The sequence below is a fragment of the Saccostrea echinata genome, unplaced genomic scaffold (assembly GCF_033153115.1).
Source record: "Saccostrea echinata isolate AGI-Se365-2 ecotype Australia unplaced genomic scaffold, CSIRO_AGI_Sech_v1 ptg000006l, whole genome shotgun sequence".
In the NCBI taxonomy this organism is placed as follows: domain Eukaryota; kingdom Metazoa; phylum Mollusca; class Bivalvia; order Ostreida; family Ostreidae; genus Saccostrea; species Saccostrea echinata.
In genome coordinates, this window is record NW_026889755.1 from 11,177,784 (window position 1) to 11,196,341 (window position 18,558).

The 18,558-nt window shown below is 35.7% G+C and overlaps 1 pseudogene; it reads right to left on the reverse strand.

Moving 5' to 3' along the window:
- Positions 1–10,186: 10,186 nt before the first annotated feature.
- On the reverse strand, positions 10,187–14,364 carry LOC133180373 (uncharacterized; annotated as a pseudogene).
- Between the last annotated feature and the right edge of the window lie 4,194 nt (positions 14,365–18,558).

Sequence of the window (18,558 nt, forward strand, 5' to 3'; positions counted from 1 at the left end):
GATAAATTGTGTAACAATTAAACAATGTATACATACATTTTTCTTCTGTTTGTATGCTGATAGACGTGACATTTGATTTAGTCATCAATGTTTCTTCCGACTCGGCAGCATTACCAGCAGATGTACTGTAGTAGATTCTGGGTTGCTAAAATAATATACTGTTCATTCAACTCTTTAAAATTGTCTCAAAAACAGATAATTCTGACAACACACAATCATTACCTTGCGGTATATTCTACCAACTTCCCCCTCTTTGGTGGTTGTCTATGGGGCTTATGTGTCATTGATGAATGGGGGATAGGGTCAGGGTAGATATCACTTGGTTCCTTTCCATCGCTAAGAACCGTTCACGGTAGCTCAGTCGGTAGAGCGCTCGCTTCGTGATCGGGAGGTCGTGAGTTCGATTCTCGGCCGCGACTGACCTTAGTCGATAAAAAATGGGTAGCAACTGTTCCTTCGCCATGCGCTCGGCACTTTGAAGTGAAAGTTGCGGGTCCTTCGGATGAGACCTTAAAAACCGAGGACCCGTGTCACGGCAGGCGTTGGCACGATAAAGATCCCTCACAGCTCAATGGCCCTGAGTGCCGAGTAAAGGTCAAAATTTGAAGCCCTTCACCGGTATATGGTGACGTCTCTATATGAGTGAAAAATTCTCGAATGGGACGTAAAACAACATACAATCAATCAATCAATCCATCGCTAAAATGCTATTTTTGAAATAAAAAACTCTATACTGGTAAATATGGCAGAATCCATACATGTATTTATCGAGAAATATAGTAAATAGGATCTGTGTACCTTTCTCTCTATATATAAGACCAGTTAATTTGTTGATCATCAAGATATTACTAAACAGACGACGTGTTTTGAATCAAGGACTTACCTTGAACAAACATACGTGTTTTCAGAAATGGTTTCCACATTTAACTGTGCATGCGGTCGTTTACATGCCTTGATCAGTCGCCCGCGTGGCGCAGTGGTTAGTGCGTCTGCTCTAGAGTCGCGAAGTAAGTATTTGATCCTAACGTCGCGGGTTCGAATCTCACTGTGGGACGTGGAGACCGGTCCTTCGGATGAGACAGTATAAACCGAGGTCCCGTGTCGCAGTAGGTGCTGGCACGAAAAAGATCCCTCACTGCTCAATGGCCGTAAGTGCCGAGTATAGGACAAAATTTGCAGCTCTCCACCGGCAAGTGGTGGCGTCTCCATATGAGTGAAAATTTCTCGAGAGGGACGTTAAACAACATACAAACAGACAAACATGCCTTGATCCACCGTAAACATTTCTCAAAATCTGATTTAGGTTTAGGAAATGGATGAAAGTTCATTCCGTCCACACGTTCTGGATAGCGAGTGTCACTTCTGCACAGAGCATAAACATACCTTTTCACCAATTCAACAAAATACCGAGTTTTACAAAAACCTCCATTTACGCTCCTTTCTGTTTACATGGATGACGTATATCCGCCGTTATCTGATTGGATGACATAAATATACGGCGAGATACCACGAGATTCGACGATTCGCGAATTCCTAGACACAAATACTCATATAAAAAAATAGCAAATTACATGTACTTTTATTATTCTTTTTATTTATTTTAATACTTTATTGTACTCGTAGTTTATAGTAATTAGGAAACAATACATGGCAAAAATAATTAAGATGTCAGTTATTTACTTATGCTCAATTTCTTCAGATTATATTGACATCCCGAGACTGAATTTGGTGGAAAGCAGGCTTCAGGTACCCTCATGCGTGGCAGCTTCAACCGATCGGAAAGCATGTTTAGGCTATCAGCTGATACCCTTTAATCCATCTAATAATGCTTCTTTATTATTGCAAAAATCGGGATTTTAAATTTTTCACATGCAGTTGACCCTAATTTGAATATCTTGTAGTTAAATTATTTATATTGTGTATAGATCTATCTAAACACTTCCTTTATGTATATAATTATTGAGCTTATATTTTACATTATTTTTACTATGGGAATACAGAGAATATCAGTGTTTTTCCTAGGCCGTTTTTGCATGGTGAAACAGAGACAATTTTAACAGTCCCATTACAGGCCGCAGCTACAGAATACTAGGGAAATTATCCTGTCGTATAGAGAAGACAATTTCAATTTTCTAATCAGCTGTAAGTTTTGTTCTAATCAGCATGTTGGGGAAAGGGGAAATCTCCGCAGGAGAATCGAAAATCACCGTTCGACCATTAAGACCAAGGAACTCGATGAACTGGTTGGAGAATATTTCAATATTACGGGTCACAAATGGGAGGACATGATAGTAGTGGTTTTTGACCATAACCTAAAATGGGCTGATGCACAGGCTAAACTCACTCCGTCCTGATGGTATTAAACTGAATGACTTCAACAGGAAGAATTTGAATTAAGCGAGAATGTTTGACAATACAAAGCAAGGCTATTCTTTCCACAAAGGTTTTTTATTACCCAATTCATATTATTTTTATTACACTTTTCTGAATTAGCTTCTATTCACCATTCGTCCCCTTTAAGTTGCTTTAACAGTTTCATCTCGATATTATTCGATAACATTTTAAAATATTTCAGATTTTAAGAGGGTTCAAAATTATTTATCTTATTAGAATTATGTCATACATGTACAACTATTATACAATTATTGCTGGTTTTTAAGGTCAATACGATTAACCTAAAAAACGGCAATAATTGTTTTATTATATGATTCAATGATTAAAGGACATACATTCATTAAGCAATACGTGCCATCTTACTTGTTCACATCTACTGAAGTAATAGCCGAACATGAGAGAAACGGGGTTAAAATAAACAATTGTATTATTTTGGAATTTTTAATTCTAGTTTAAGTGCATTGTAGGAAAAATAAATGTCAGGCACATATATAGGATTGATTTTAAAGAAGGGGGCATTGAAAGGGAAAAAAAAGACAACTTACCTGAAAACAAATCTTTGACTACCCCCCCCCCCCTAAAAAAGGAAAAGAAGTCTCCCAAATCAAAATTTATTTGGTTGGATGTAAAGGTCCATAAACTTTTCGAGGGGAGGGGGGCTTTCATTGAAATTTTTTTATCCTTAACTTTAAATTAAAACTTATAAAACATTCTCAAAAGGTGGAGAGAGGGGCAGGCCTCCTGCTACCCCCTCCACCCCCAACCCAAGACTCTATGTGCCTTAATGTTATGTTCGTATGAGTGGATGTAAGGTGCAAGTGAAATAACTTTCCAAAACTATTTGCATCAATTTGGAATTTCCCTATGTATTTTTGGTCCAATGTAGAATAAATACTTCCTTTTATTGACCTGGAAGATCACGTGCAGGTCAATATAACGAAGTATTTTTCTAACATTGTTGGATCTCAGCCAATTAGTGAAATGGGAATTATTCAATCATATAATAATTATTTTTGTTTCATTTCATATCTATATAATTAAATAGAAGCCCTATGTTGGAGACGATACCGCGTTGCACAGTTTATTGTTTCGTAGTAATTAATTAGCGGTAATACCATCGCTTATGTAAATCACACATCAACGCTTCAGACACTGGCAGGGCGTGACTCGCGTTGGTGCGGATTTATTTCCAGTTAATTAGATTCCAACATCGAAATTCAAAATGTAAAACTGTAAATTAATAGGGCTTAGTGGCATAGTTGTAGATCTAAATGCTATTGTCTTTATCTGTTTGTATCTCCTGAGTTTTTAATCTCTTCTAATTCTACAGAAAGGGACAGAGCGTCCCGAAAATTTAATTTTTACTTTAGCCCCCGGAAATTTAATTTTTACTTTAGCCTCAGAGGGGCGTAAATAAGTAATTATTGTAAATAAATTTTTTGTGACATGTGCAGTGTTTATATATTTGTTTCACTGACTTTACCCTATTCCTTACTTAGGTTATGTAAACATCTTGTGGCCTCTTTTTAACCTAACCCTTAACTTGTGCATTTAAGTCAATCATAACCGGTCATTTTTTCACGTATCATTTATTAATCTGTTTATATTGGACGAGAAGCCACGCTATTTCTGTGCACTGAAATTTGTAAAGAATTGCAAAGTTTACTGAGGTATTTACGTTCTCCGTTTACAAGGAACTTTTAATGACATTATAATATTTATCTAACATTGTTTGGCAGAGAATGGTGAGTGTTAGCGTATTCTCTTGCCAATCCGGTTAAGGAGATGGACCACAAAATGGACGATGCGAATTTTCTCAGTGTTTGTTTGATAGGACATTTTTATTTCACGTCCTCAGCGTTACGTGGAGTCAAATTCAAAACTACTGAATTTAAATTTGGGTTCAGACGATTTTAATGTGTCAATTTATGCATGAGGAGGATTACGAGTGTCCCAGTTATCGGACTTCATTACTTTTCAAAGCAAACCGCATATGTGCTTCATTCAGATTAGTGGAAATGACATTTTGCGCTACGATGTGAACAAACTGGCAACGGACATCCTTTCAGAAGCAAGTTATTTACACGAGGGGATGGGTATTCCAGTCGTGATTGTTGGTCAACTATTGCGTCGCCAGCCTTGGGACTCCTCCAGTGATTTTAATGGGAAAATCGTTGCCACGAACAATCTTCTTTAGTCAGAATGTTCCGACCTAGAGGGAGTTTATTTTTGACACCACAGAGGTCAGAGGTTTTTGGAGTGACTTGAATTTCCTCTGCCAAGATGGGGTTCACCTGCAATGCCTAAGATCATCAGTCCATGTTGTGTCATCCTCTCCTATGCACCGATATTGACCTAGCTGCGTGCCCAAAACAGAACTTGACCTAGATATTCTTATGATAAATCTGTATACCAAATTTCATTTCATTATATGCAACCTCTTTGAAAAAAAATGAACGGAAACTGTTGGTGGACTGACAGACAGAGCGACCGACAGATAGCAGCAAAGCAGTTTATTTCCTATGTAGTTTGTAACATGGGCTTTGTTTAGTTAGAAAGTCGGATGTAAAATTCCGTACATCCGACTTGAGCCAGGGGTAATAAACGTGACGTCACAATCCATAGTTTCTCTATGATAAAAAGCAAATAACATGATGTCACGATGCATCGTAGGACGTAGTAAATCTTACCGATACCTTGAAACACAGTTGATTGGACTTGTTTACAAAGAATTAATTTGGGTACATGTACATAGGAAATAAATTCGTTATCCAGGTCCAATCCAGGGTGTACGGGGATTTACCCTGGGTTGTATTCAATACACTGAGGCCGAAGGGTGTATTGAATACAACCCGTGGTAAATCCCCGTACACCCTGGATTGGACTTATATAATCCAGGGTGTACGGGGATTTACCCCGGGTTGTATTCCATACACCCTTCGGCCTTAGGGTGTATGGAATACAACCCGGGGTAAATCCCAGTACACCCTGGATTGGACCTGGGTAACTAATAATGTCCTCCTTTCTTCGAAGGGGGCATAAAAATTGCAAGCAAGAGGCAAGTTTAAATGCAATTGAGTGATGATCACTTAGAAAATATAATGGGGTATTTTCCATCACTTTGATTGGGATTTTGATTCAGCAGTAACTAGTAACTCTTTAGTGAATGTTGAGACTCAATACATATTCACCAGAATACGAAGATGAAATAAATGACAACGATGCTTTCGTAAATGAGCCTTTCAGAATTAAATAGGATCATCGTGTATATACTGCTTCTGTAGACCATGAATCACTGATGAAATTAATAATCAGATGTGGTGGGAAACTGACCCTCACCCAAAACATGGAAGAAACTGAAATTTACGTAAAGAAAATACAAAAGATTTTGGACTATATCATAGAGATATTTGGAATCATCCTAGATATGTTCAGAAAAAATAAAGGCATTAGAACAAGACCCAAGAATTTAGTGTGGCATCGCAGGACATGATGCCAGATTGTGTAATCAAATGGGGGGGGGGGGGCTCGTTTCCTATTCCTGACAACATTGTACACATGGGCCACCTGTGGAAGTACTCCTCATTTTATTTTGAAAGTTTGTCATTTATAGCTTTTATATAAATTTAATGTTATACCTTGGTGTACCAATTCAATATTTATTAAAGGACTTATCGCATGGTCTTTCAAAAATCGTCATTTTATGAAAAATATTATCTACAACCTTGTTTATTAAAATACTGAATACAATAAACGTTGTTGAAACCATATTTTAAGAGATATTGAGAGTTGAAATTCAAATACGGCAATATGCATATTTCAGTCGGATTTCGGCGAAATACTGCTCTGACGTCATAGGCGACAATTCAGTGATAGGGAGATGAGAATATGCACACTATTAACGGAGTTATCAACGACAAATGAAGCTTAATTACAAAAAATGCTGAAAAAATTAATTCCTAACGTGCTTTTCAATTACTAAAGAAACATTAACTAGTTCTAAGGTATAGGGCTTTTGATAATTTTCGGTTTTTATTCCAAACATTTAGAATCGGTAGCTCTGATTACGGCAATGTTTCGTGATCGGGAAATTATTAGGCCGCCATCCTTTACAAAACATATGAAGGCATACTTGCATAAATTAATACTATGTTAAAAATGAAAACGAAGAATAACAAAGTTATATAATGTTAACTTTGTGAATCAAATAAGTTAATACATGTGATAAGATGACAAATCAAATTGTATTATGATGGCGAGTTTCTTCGTCTTCGCCGCGTCTCCCTCGCTATCGTCGCTGCTATTTTTACAATGTTAACAGACTTTTCAGATTTTTTCTTGCTGACAATTATAACATATAAGGTTGGATATTCAATTTCATATCGATAAAATCAGTGATTTGGTCGTCCACAACGCAGAAAATTCGGTTTGTATCGCGTATATTTTAGTAAGATTAATGTGAAGAGTTGATCCGCCATTGTCGCCTTTGACGTCACAGGGTCACGTGATCGCTATCTAATTAACTTAGATTTTTAATTCAGGGGTTTTCATTTGAGTCAATAATTGGTTAATTACCGCGGTTTAACCGCAGTAAAAACACAGAATTTATAAACTGTGGTCATAAGGAACGTAATACGCTTTTACTTTCAAATAATTTAGAATCATGCGATAAGTCCTTTAAGATGACCCTTTCTGTACGTATTGAATGCTGAGTAGGTCAGAATGCAATGAAACTGACGAACAGCATGTGTATCGAAGGATTATTCAGGAGACAATCACATTATACATGTAATATTACTGAATTTTCAGTTTTGACATAATGTAATGGACCTTTTGGAGTGAAAATATTTGTTTTTGGATGAGAGGGATGAGTTATTTCAGACTAACACTGGGTTATCTAAAGGTAGTTTTCTTTCTCACTCAGACTGAACAGCATTGGGATTGTGGGAATAATTTTTCTTCACAAACTGTTCATATTAAATGGACAATGTTGAAATATGATGGGTTTTCTAATAAATGGTGACAATGGATATATGTTGCATCAAAATTCAACCCAGCTGATTGTGCTACGCTAGCTATTGCAGCTGCAGATCTTGAATTCTCTTGATGGTTACTTGGAACCTCAACCCAGACTCATGTTGGCCCAGGAGACGACTGTCCATTAGTGGATCCGGACACAGATAAAGAGCTGAAAGTTGAAGTTTCTGTAATGGCAACCAGTGTATCTGTCGACACAAATCGTTTGTCTGACGGCTTTACAAGATTTGATACTTGGATTTCTTTGCTTAGAGAGATATCTTACTTTATTCATGTTTTACGTTCCATCAAACATCCTACAGAAAACTGTCATGGTTGGCATCAATGTGACATTTCAGAACTTCCAGAAAATATTCAGACTGCAAAATTGGCCGCTCTTCAAATCGTTCAAGGTGTCTCCACATGAGTGAAAAATTCTCGAGAGAGACGTTAAACAATAAACATACAGACAAAAATTAAATCGTAGAAAGAGACCATTATTGTGAGGAGATGAAATCCATGAAGCATGGAAACGTATCTCGTAATAGTTCACTATATCAGCTGGATCCATTTACTGGTGAACATGGACTTACTCGTGTATTAGGAAGACTCCGTCATTCAAAGATTTCAAATAATGAGAAATTTCCAGTCTTGATGCCGAAAAATCGGCATGTTTCTCGTCCATTATCATCAAGAATTACATCACCAAGGGAGACAGATTACAGAAAGGGCCCTGCATGACATCAACAGGTTACTGGATCATTGGAGAAAAGAAGTTGATTTCAAGAACCATCTACTAGTATCATTCTCTCACATGCAGAAAGTTACGTGCTAAACCTTTAGAGCAAAAGATGGCTGACCTCCCAGATGACCGTTTGACTCCTGCTACGCCTTTCACCTACGTTGGCGTCGATGTTTTTGGCCCATGGAAAATTGTCTACAGAAGAACAAGAGGCGGAATAGTACACCCTAAGCGATGGGCCGTCCTTTTTACATGCTTGACTATTCGAGCCATTCATACTTAGTTGATTGAAGAAATGACATCATCTTGTTTTATCAATGCCCTAAGGAGAATTTATAAGCATACGTGGTACAGTCAAGGAACTAAGATCAGATTGCGGATAAAATTTTATTGGTTCAGTTGACGACTTGGAAGCGAACGTCATTAATGTAGAAGATCCCAGTACCTCTTCGTACCTTATTTCTCAGGGAATTACCTGGAAGTTCAATCCTCCCCATTCTTCCCACATGGGAGGAGTGTGGGAGAGAATGTTTGGAGACTCTAGAAGGATTCTCGACTCTTTGCTCTCTGATACTCCTGGCAATTCATTGACTAACGAAGTACTCGTAACATTCATGTGTGAAGTTATGGCTATCGTGACCCGAGCAACCTCTTTTTTGAGTCTTTCCGTCCTTTTCACTCAGAAGACCAATACAAATATTCAAAAATTTAAAAACATCAATCAGACAAAAATGTACAAATGTCGGTGGAAAAGAGTTCAGATTTTGGTTGAAAACTTCTGGAAAATGTGGTCCACAGAATATATTCAAACTCTACAAAAGAGAAGAAAGTGGGAGAAGACATTCGGAACTTAGAAGACGGAGATGTTGTGTTGATAAAAGACAGTAATATTCCGAGAAATAATTGGCCGCTTGAAGTTATTGTGAATGCAATGAAAAGTGACGATGGCCGGGTTCGTGTTTTTGTCAGGTTTTTTTATTGTGTTGTCACCCGCCACCTTTTCATTTCATCCTTATGCCATGGCCATTATTTCCACAGTCATGTTTTCGTCCCAACACCATGTAAGTAGCATTTATGGTTTATTCCGTAAAATTATTTAGAGATTAACTTGGAAAGGTAAACATAACTTTCTTTTCTTTTGTTTTTAATAAGGGAATAAATGTTAATCATAAACGCACTCAATATATATACAATTTTACATTAAAAAAAAGGGGGTATGCCTTTCGATTCAAAGCTGCATCTGCGCGATAAGAAAAAATCCGTGCGGTGCGAATTTACTGTTCCATGTACAGAATGCCTAAGCGCAATAGAGAAATATTTGAATTATGGATGTCTATCCAAGACATTATAGGACCTGCTAGGGAATGGCCGACATTAGTTCGCAGACTATTTTGGAACCGGTGTTTCACTCACTGGGAAAGGCTATTAATTCGTACGTTTGTGTACGTAAACGGCTTAAACCCAGATGTTTTTATTCTTTGGGTGATGTAGGAACAGAGCCGCGCACAGTCATTTTCGTATCATTTTCAGGTATATTAATTTCCTTCAAATTGGAAATTTATTAATTTCGATTCTATGGTTAGAATTTAATCCTTATTTCAGATTATTCCATGCTGGCCGTACCTACACTCAATACGCATTTAACGTTAGCCAGAGACAATTTCAGTATTTGGATGGCAAGAGGAGGCGGTATCTTCCGCGTGACGACAGAAAAAAAAGAACATAACAACAATTGAAAAAAGCTGAAACATATCGAATAAATTTACAAAAATTCTATTTACAATCGTCGTTTTTTAATGGTTAGTGAGCAGATTTTAAGGGTAAGTATCTGGTTAGATCCAGTTTTAGGTTATTGTTATTCAAAAATTAATGAAGAAGCTCCACCTCCTCTCCTAATAAATAGCCGCGATTTTGCCAGTCGTCCAGTTCAGTCATGTCGGCAAGGAGAGGTGGGGGAAGTTACGGAGGACGACGAGTGGAGAATATCTTAGATTTACAACCACGAGATTTCGGAAATTCGTGGAATTTTTTATTTTATTCTTTTCCAGAATTGAAGATGATGTCCATAGATGGTGTAGAGAAAAAGGCATCCTGGCTACCATATTTCAGTGCCCATACAACTGCGATGGCCAGATGAGCCTGAAGGTCCTTGCTCGTGCTACTGGAGGCAGCATTTTCAGATGTACTAATAACAGGGACCATACGATGTCATAACGTATATAATCCTTCTTCGGCAGAAGTAATTTAATGCAGCAGGATATTATGGTTTTCATCCAGTCGTACCTGGAAAAGAGCAGCTTTGCGCAATATGTCAGGAATGGCCTATGGTACAACGACCGTAATCTGGGCAAGTCTCACTCGGGAACTGTTCAAGGAATACTTTTATACAAATCTGCAGTACCCAAAAATGCAGGGGTTTGTGGAGATAGACGAATCCCTATTTGGCAGGAGGGTGCAATTCCATAGAGGATTTTTATACAAATCTGCAGTACCCAAAAATGCAGGGGTTTGTGGAGATAGACGAATCCCTATTTGGCAGGAGGGTGAAATTCCATAGAGGAAACCCTAATCGTGGACTAAAGGTATTAAAAGTTAAAAAAAAATATTAATTAGAATGATGTTTCTCACCAAATGAAAAGTAATGTTGAACAAGAATAACATGAAATAGAATTACAAAATGAAAGAAAAAAATTATGTGTGCCTCGCACTTTGAACACATGCTTAAAAAAACAACACATTAATGTTATTAATTCTATGCTTTTCATGACCAAGTTCAAATAAAACATTTAATAAAGGTAAAAAAAGGATCTATTTACTTCCCGTAAATCATGTACAAGAAAATGAAGAAATAAAAGTAAAGTAAGTGTGCCTCACCAAATTAGATGATTCAAAAATACAATGCAGAAATCATTTACAAACCAAAGTAAGTTACTTAGTGTGCCCCACCAAATAAAAAGATTATAAAAAGAACAATGCAGAAATCCGTTACAAAGCAATTGCATGCAATTATGTATCTCATATGACACAAAACAAATTTGTCATGTTCAAAGTTAAGAACACAAATTATTTTTCTGAAAGGAGGTATTAGTTGAAGACATTGATTAGTATTAAATAACATTATTTTAAAAACAAAGATATGAAAAAGGTTAGCTATTTACAAGGATACTTAATTACACTATATCAATTTAAGAAACATTTATCCTGCTGACTTTTAAGAGAAGGAACCATCAAGACGAGGGAAAGGAAAGACAACTCTTTCGAACCCATGTATGCCAAAACAGCCTTAGTACGGACGTCAGATGATGACGATTTCCAGTAGATGAATTTTTATTCTACAATAAATATATGCCAAATTTTTTTTAACTCAATGAAATTGTTTACTTATTCTTTAAAACATATTTAAATTAAACCTATGCGTTTTGTTAAAGAACTTATGACTTTGACCCTACATCGAAGCAAAGTTTAGCAAATAATTCTTGCTTTAACTACGGAAAGGTACAATATCATTTTCAAAGAAATCAATTACTTGTATATAATTTAGAAAAATCATCTGAATCATAAGTTCTTTGGTAAAACGGACATCAGTTACAGTTATTGATACATTTAGTGATGCTTCAGGTCCATTATTTAAATCAATATGGCGGTATTCTTACCAAGAAAACAAATTGATTTATAAAAAATACCCCATGCAAGTCAGCGATACATATAAAAATATGTTTAATTTATGAGATTACTTTATAATAATCTTATTGGACGTAATTAAATTACATTCTCACCTTCCATACATTCCCGATGGCTTCAAATTTCATTCCTATATTTGACCTATTCATCTTTGACAAGTAATATTTTTCCCACAATGCATCGGTAAATGATTTTTTCATTGGATAAAGCACTGGACATTATCCAATCACAATGTAAATATTTTCATAAAGAATGGTCCAAAATCCCCAAAATAAAGTAAGAATGGATCCGACGCATTACTATTAGAAAAAAAATTATTGCGATAAAAAACGGAATAAAGGTAATTTCTCATGTTTAAAATATTTAAATGCACAAAATTTAGTATGAAAACAAAATGGGAATAACGTCAACAACGTCAAATATTATTAGCTCCGCGTAGCGAATAAAAGGATAATGCCCTTTTCTCTCATTTTTGTCGGTAATGTGATTCGCGACGTGTAACTTGTTTTATCGGTGTTTATAGTTTTGTATTTCGTAACTTTTTTCTTTGTTTGAAATCAATTCTTGCCATCAGTGTTCCATAATCATGTCATTTGAATATATCACTTAACTATCACCGTGTCTCATCGTTTATTTCCGTGGAAAATATGTGGTTTATACTAGCTGCATACCAGCAAATTGTCCGAGTATTTCTTTCCACATGATGACCATTATCCAGCTTTGACTTCGCTCCTTCGCGACCCCCCCCCTTCGAATTAAAATATCCCAAATCTTTTGATAGACATATTTTACATGTTTACTTCCATTTCCAATGCTACCTACACTAACTGACGTGTGGCACCGTGTTGAGAAGATAATTTACGTACGCCCTACTAATCTTAGTTTTTAAAGAGTATTGCATGCATCGTACATTAAATCCTATATATCCTGTACGAAGTTTTTATGGTACATCCTATTTTTCTTTTAATATGACCGTACTTTAGTAAGTCATACATGAAATTGTCATGTGATAACATATGAGAGGTCCCCGGAAGGAAGATTTGACCTTGTATCAATGTACCAACAAGTTAAAAATATAACTAAATTTCAGTTCAAGATAAGTTATGTATCAGTATCATGTGTTTTCTATGGGACAACCTACGCGCAAATCTTTATGTAACAATCATTGGTAGATTATTCGTTTACACCGTCCATTGATATTGTTGTGAAGTGCGTTAGTATAAGGGAGTACAATATTTAGTTAGTATAACTTGTGAAAATGGTGACGGGGTAACATAGGTTACAACCCACCTGAGCTGTGGACTCCGGACGGGACAGGTGTCAACAGACTTCCGTATACATCCAGGGTAAATTCACAACTGGTTTGATATGGTATTTCAGTGATCAGCTGATCATGACGTATACAAATATATACATCCCGAACCCGAACAATTTTATAAAACCTTTTATTACTACATTCTTCCCCATTTTAACGAACCCCAAGGTATGGCACAAATCAGAACATCCGACTTAGTGCCATTTAAATATAAAACCAGTATACTGTACATATATATACAATTTAAAAATTTTTCTCCCTCCCAGACTGCAATTCTGCCCCAAACTCTTCTTGACAGCAGTTCAGAATATATAAAAATTGTATCTGGAACCGGAAAATTTTCCATGTATGAAGCAATGTCATTATTCATTTTGCTATAAGAGGAAGAGGACTTGAAAAAGAGATGTCATTAGATCCTAAATGGATTATAATAATGCTTGGGATTATATCCTTTGTAGCAGAGTGTAGAGTTTGAGTGAGAGAAGACCATTTCATACCTCTTACTCCATGCCATTTAATGTTGCAATTTTGTAAACCCATATCAGTCGAGTGGGTGTCAATTGATCTTTGATGGGCCCAATAAATAATTGAGGATCCTATTATAAGTATTTCTTTGTTTTTGTTAAGTTAACATTTTTGTAGAACCTCAGCAGGAGGGCTGCTAATATCCAAAAGAATACTGAGTATTTTCCAGTGTAATAGACTTGTGAAATTTTTAGCGGGTTAAGGTGTCTTTGTTAATGCCTGGTGTTGATGTGTTGCATCCAAGTAATATTTTATTTGTACTAGGTCATCTTCTTGCCAAATTGTTCCTAAACATGTGGAAAATTTTTCATTTGAATTTATAAACGATATCACATTAACTTTGTTGAATCTGTTGATTAAAGAAGATATTTTTTCAACCCAAATTTGACCATTAATGTTAGTATCATATCTACAGTAGCTGGAGTCATCAAAATGTTCTTTTTCTATATGTAGTCTTAAAAATCTTTCCTGTCCAAAACCTAATTCACATGTCCAACATGATGTCTTTGGATAAAGACACCAAGGAATATGTTCTTGAATAACATGTCGTCGAACATGTGTAAACTTCGAGTTACAAACAGGGCACTTTTTTCCTTTTTTACCTAAAGTGGAACCTTGCACAGGCTTGCACAGGGTTTGGTTGAGGTTCTTCTTCATAGTCAGGAACAAAATGATCTCCTAAGTCTAACATTTCTAAAATAATTGTACTCTACATTTAATACAAGTTACTCTTAATATATAAATTTGTCAAAATTTAAATGTGCTTGATGCTTGTAGGTTTTTGATATTATTATACAGATATAAACCACTGGCACTAATTTAGTAAAATGAAATAAATATACCAAAAAAAAAATAAATAAATAAAAATAGGTGTGTGTATTTATCTATTAGTTTGATTTGTTTGTTTTCTTTATATATAAAACATTAAAAACAGTTAATAAAGTTGATAAAACATGTTAGTTATTTAAAATTCACATGCACTTCTGCTAATTTAATCCTGTACATAGTCAGATAGGTTACGGGGTCTTTGTCTTGTCCTTTGACCTCTTTTAACCTGTTCTTTTTCTGTAGAAAGAGAACTTGAAGCTGTATTGGAGTTTTGATGATGCATCAGAATATCCGACGCATCATCCCTAGCAATAAAGTTTACAACATCTGAGATCACATCATCAGATTCAGATGTTGTAGCTGAGGAAGGACAATCAGCCTGCTTCAAAGACCCATCACTCTGATTGAAAAACTTATTCCTGAATCTTTTTACCCAGCCGGGATGATCTAGATCTTTACAGAGCTTGATACGATCATGGTGTATTACAGTTTCTCTGTTTTTCTTATCAATGATCTTAAATAAAACAGGAGATTTGACCTCAGTTATGATATATGGACCCTTCCAAGGAGACTTTAATTTTGAACTTTGACCCAAATTTGTAGCTGAATCAATTTTCAGTACATCTCCCAAATTGTATATACTTTGATATAAATTGGTGTCAAAGTATCTTTTTTGTCTATCTTGGGCTTTGCAAATATTTTCTCTTGCAATTTGATGACATTCTGTAATATTAGACCTCAAATCTTGTAAGTATTCAGGAATTTCTTTCTCGGAGTTGTTCAAGTTGTATGTACCTAGTATCAAATCTATAGGTTGAGTTGTTTCCCTTCCTAAAAACATAAAGTTTGGTGTAAACTGAGTTTGTCTATTTTCAGTAGCTCTAATAGCACCTGCAATTTGTTGTAAATTGAGGTCCCATTCATGTTGTTTGTCTTTTAAATAACATCGAATACTCTGCAGTACTAAACGGTTGTATCTTTCAACTTGACCGTTAGACTGAGGGTGGTAGGGTGTTGTCCTGGTTTTAGCTATTTGTAATAGCTGACACAATTTTTGCATAAGTACACCATCAACATTTTTACCCTGGTCAGAATGTAACTCTGTAGGGCAACCATACCTTGATATAAAATTATCAACCACAGCTTTTGCTACTGTTTCAGAATTTTGGTTTGGTATTGGGACAATTTCTTACCATTTAGTAAATTGATCGATGATCATCAAGATGTACTTATTTCCATTTTTGGTTACAGGAATGGGCCCCAGTATGTCAATGTGTACACGATGAAGAGGATAGCCTGCATGATATTGACCTAGAGCAGCCTTAGCTTTGATGTTGGGCTTTTTATTTTTGTTACATATACTACAATTTTCAACATAAAATTTGGAATGTTGTGACATACCATACCAAATTGAGCACTGTTTCAATTTTATTTTTCATAAGTCTTTGTTTGACCTAGGTGTCATGCTGTTTTACAGTCATGACAATGTTTCAATATTTCAGGTTGCATATTTTTTGGAGCCACAAATAAATATCTTGGATTAACATGATCTTCCCATAGATAATATAGAAGACCATCTTTTAGGTGTAACTGAGATTCACATGCCCAAAGATATCTAACACTGGGACTACTTAATGATAACTCTTTCTGAGATGGTTTTATCCCAGACTCTATCCATGTTTTGATTTTGTGAATATCACTATCTTCATTTTGTTTTTTATTTAATTCACCTGGATCAAAAATATCTGACAACCCGAAAGCAATTGTATCAAAACTGTCAACTGATCTTATTGTCAAAGGAATAACATAATCTATATCATTCTCGAAAGTAACCCACTGTTGTTTTGCTCGAGTGCAAAAATGGCACCCAGCACAAGGTAATTGACTCAATTCTATTCCAGGTCTACATTCATTACAAAGATCTAGACTATCTGGTATTCTGGAAAGGGCATCTGCATTACTATGGTTTTTTCCTGGTCTATGTTGTAAAATGATGTTATATTGTGACAATTCTTCAATCCATCTTGCTAGCTGACCTTCAATGTTTTTGAAATTTAAAAGCCATATTAAACTATTGTGGTCAGTTCTTAGAATAAAGGTATTTCCAAACAAAAAATGTCTTAATTGTCTTGTAAATGTAATAATTGCCAAGAGTTCTTTTCGAGTGGTACAGTATTTTCTTTGGGCTGGTGTTAATACCTTGCTAGCAAAACTTACAATTTGTTCTTTACCATTTTGTATTTGACATAATTCAGCACCAATTGAATTATCTGATGCATCTGTGTCTAAAATAAAGGTATCTTGTGAATTTGGGTATGCTAATGTCAAAGCCTGAATGATGCATTGTTTGATCTTTTCAAATGCATTTTGATGTTCTTGTGACCATTCAAATTTTGACTTTTTGATGTTTTTACAAGTTGATATAATAAGTGAGAAATTTCTGCAAAACCCTTAACATGATTTCTATGGTAGTTTGCAAATCCCAAGAATGATTCTAATTGCTTTGTATCTTTTGTGACTGGCCACTTTTTGATAATTTCTATACATTCAGGGTTGACTGAAACACCATCTTGATTGACTAACTTTCCTAGAAATTTGATTTCTCTTTGATATAAATCGCACTTTTGGGGTTTGAGTTTCAGATTGTATTTTTCAAATCTGGAAATTACTGCAGAAAGATTTCTAGTATGGGAAAGCATATCACTACCTAAAATGATAACATCATCTAAGTAGGCTAAGCATTCTTGCCATGTTAATCCCCTTAAAACTTGTTGGATAACTCTACCGAAAGTGGCTGGGCTGTTACATAAACCAAAGGGTAATCTAACATGTTCATATAAGCCATACTTAGTTGTAAATGCTGTTTTGCTTCTATCTTGTTCATCTACTTGTACCTGCCAGTAACCTGAAGCCATATCTAGTGAACTGAAAAAAGTATTTCCCCCTAAAGTGTCAATACAATCTAGTATATTTGATATGGGAAAAGCATCCTTTGTTGTAACTTTGTTAAAGGCCCTATAGTCTATACAAAATCTCATTTTCCCATCTTTCTTTCTCACTAATACAGGAGGAGAGGCCCACTCTGAATTAGAAGGTTGAATTATACCCTTTTCAAGCATTTGCTCAATGTGTTTTTTCTCTTCATTTTCAAACCCCATTGGTGTTCTACGCAACTTCTGTTTGATTGGGTTTGCTCCACCAGTGTTAATTTTATGAGTTATCTCCCCATTAAAAAGAACTAAATCAAAATCATCTTTGGCAAAAACATGTTGAAATCTATTTAACAAAGAGAAAACTTCATAATGGTCTTTCTTATTTAGGTTAGTAATTGATCTATCATATAGGTCTTGTAAGTGAGGTGGTAACTGAGATCTTAAATTTTCTGAAGTATGGGTAATAATGGAGTGACCTATGTCAATTTTATTGACAGATATTTGTTCGTCATCTTCCATATCAACTACTTCATCTATTTCCATTCCAAAACCTATATTTTGACCCTTTTTTAAAGTGACAAATCTGTCTGTTGGATTTCTAAAGGGAATTCTTGCTTCTTCTGAATTTATCACAGAATTGGGAGGCATACCCTTTGAAAAGTTTTTTTCTGTTTCAATACAAAGTGAACCTTTGAATGATTTGTCAACATTTAATGGTGTAATTTGAACTGTTTGAGGTGGGATGACAGTTCTTTTCTGTACAGAAATTCTGTACATTTGAACATCATTCTTAGAACCCTCTGTTTTGATCTTAGTGATTGGCACTGATGTTTCATCTAATGTAAGAGTCAAGTTTTGCATATTGATAATGCTGTTGTGTGCTTTCAAAAAATCAAGGCCAAGTAATAAGGAGTCTGCAATCTCCCCAACCACTATATCCCGTCTTTGTACAATTGGCCCTATTCTTAACTTAACTGTGCAGTACAGTACCCGCATCGTTATTCTTTACAGGATACACGATACGATAGGATACACGCACGATACGATAGGATACATGCACGATAGGACAGGATACACGCACGATAGGATAAACGCAAAACACGATAAACGCAAAACACGGTAAA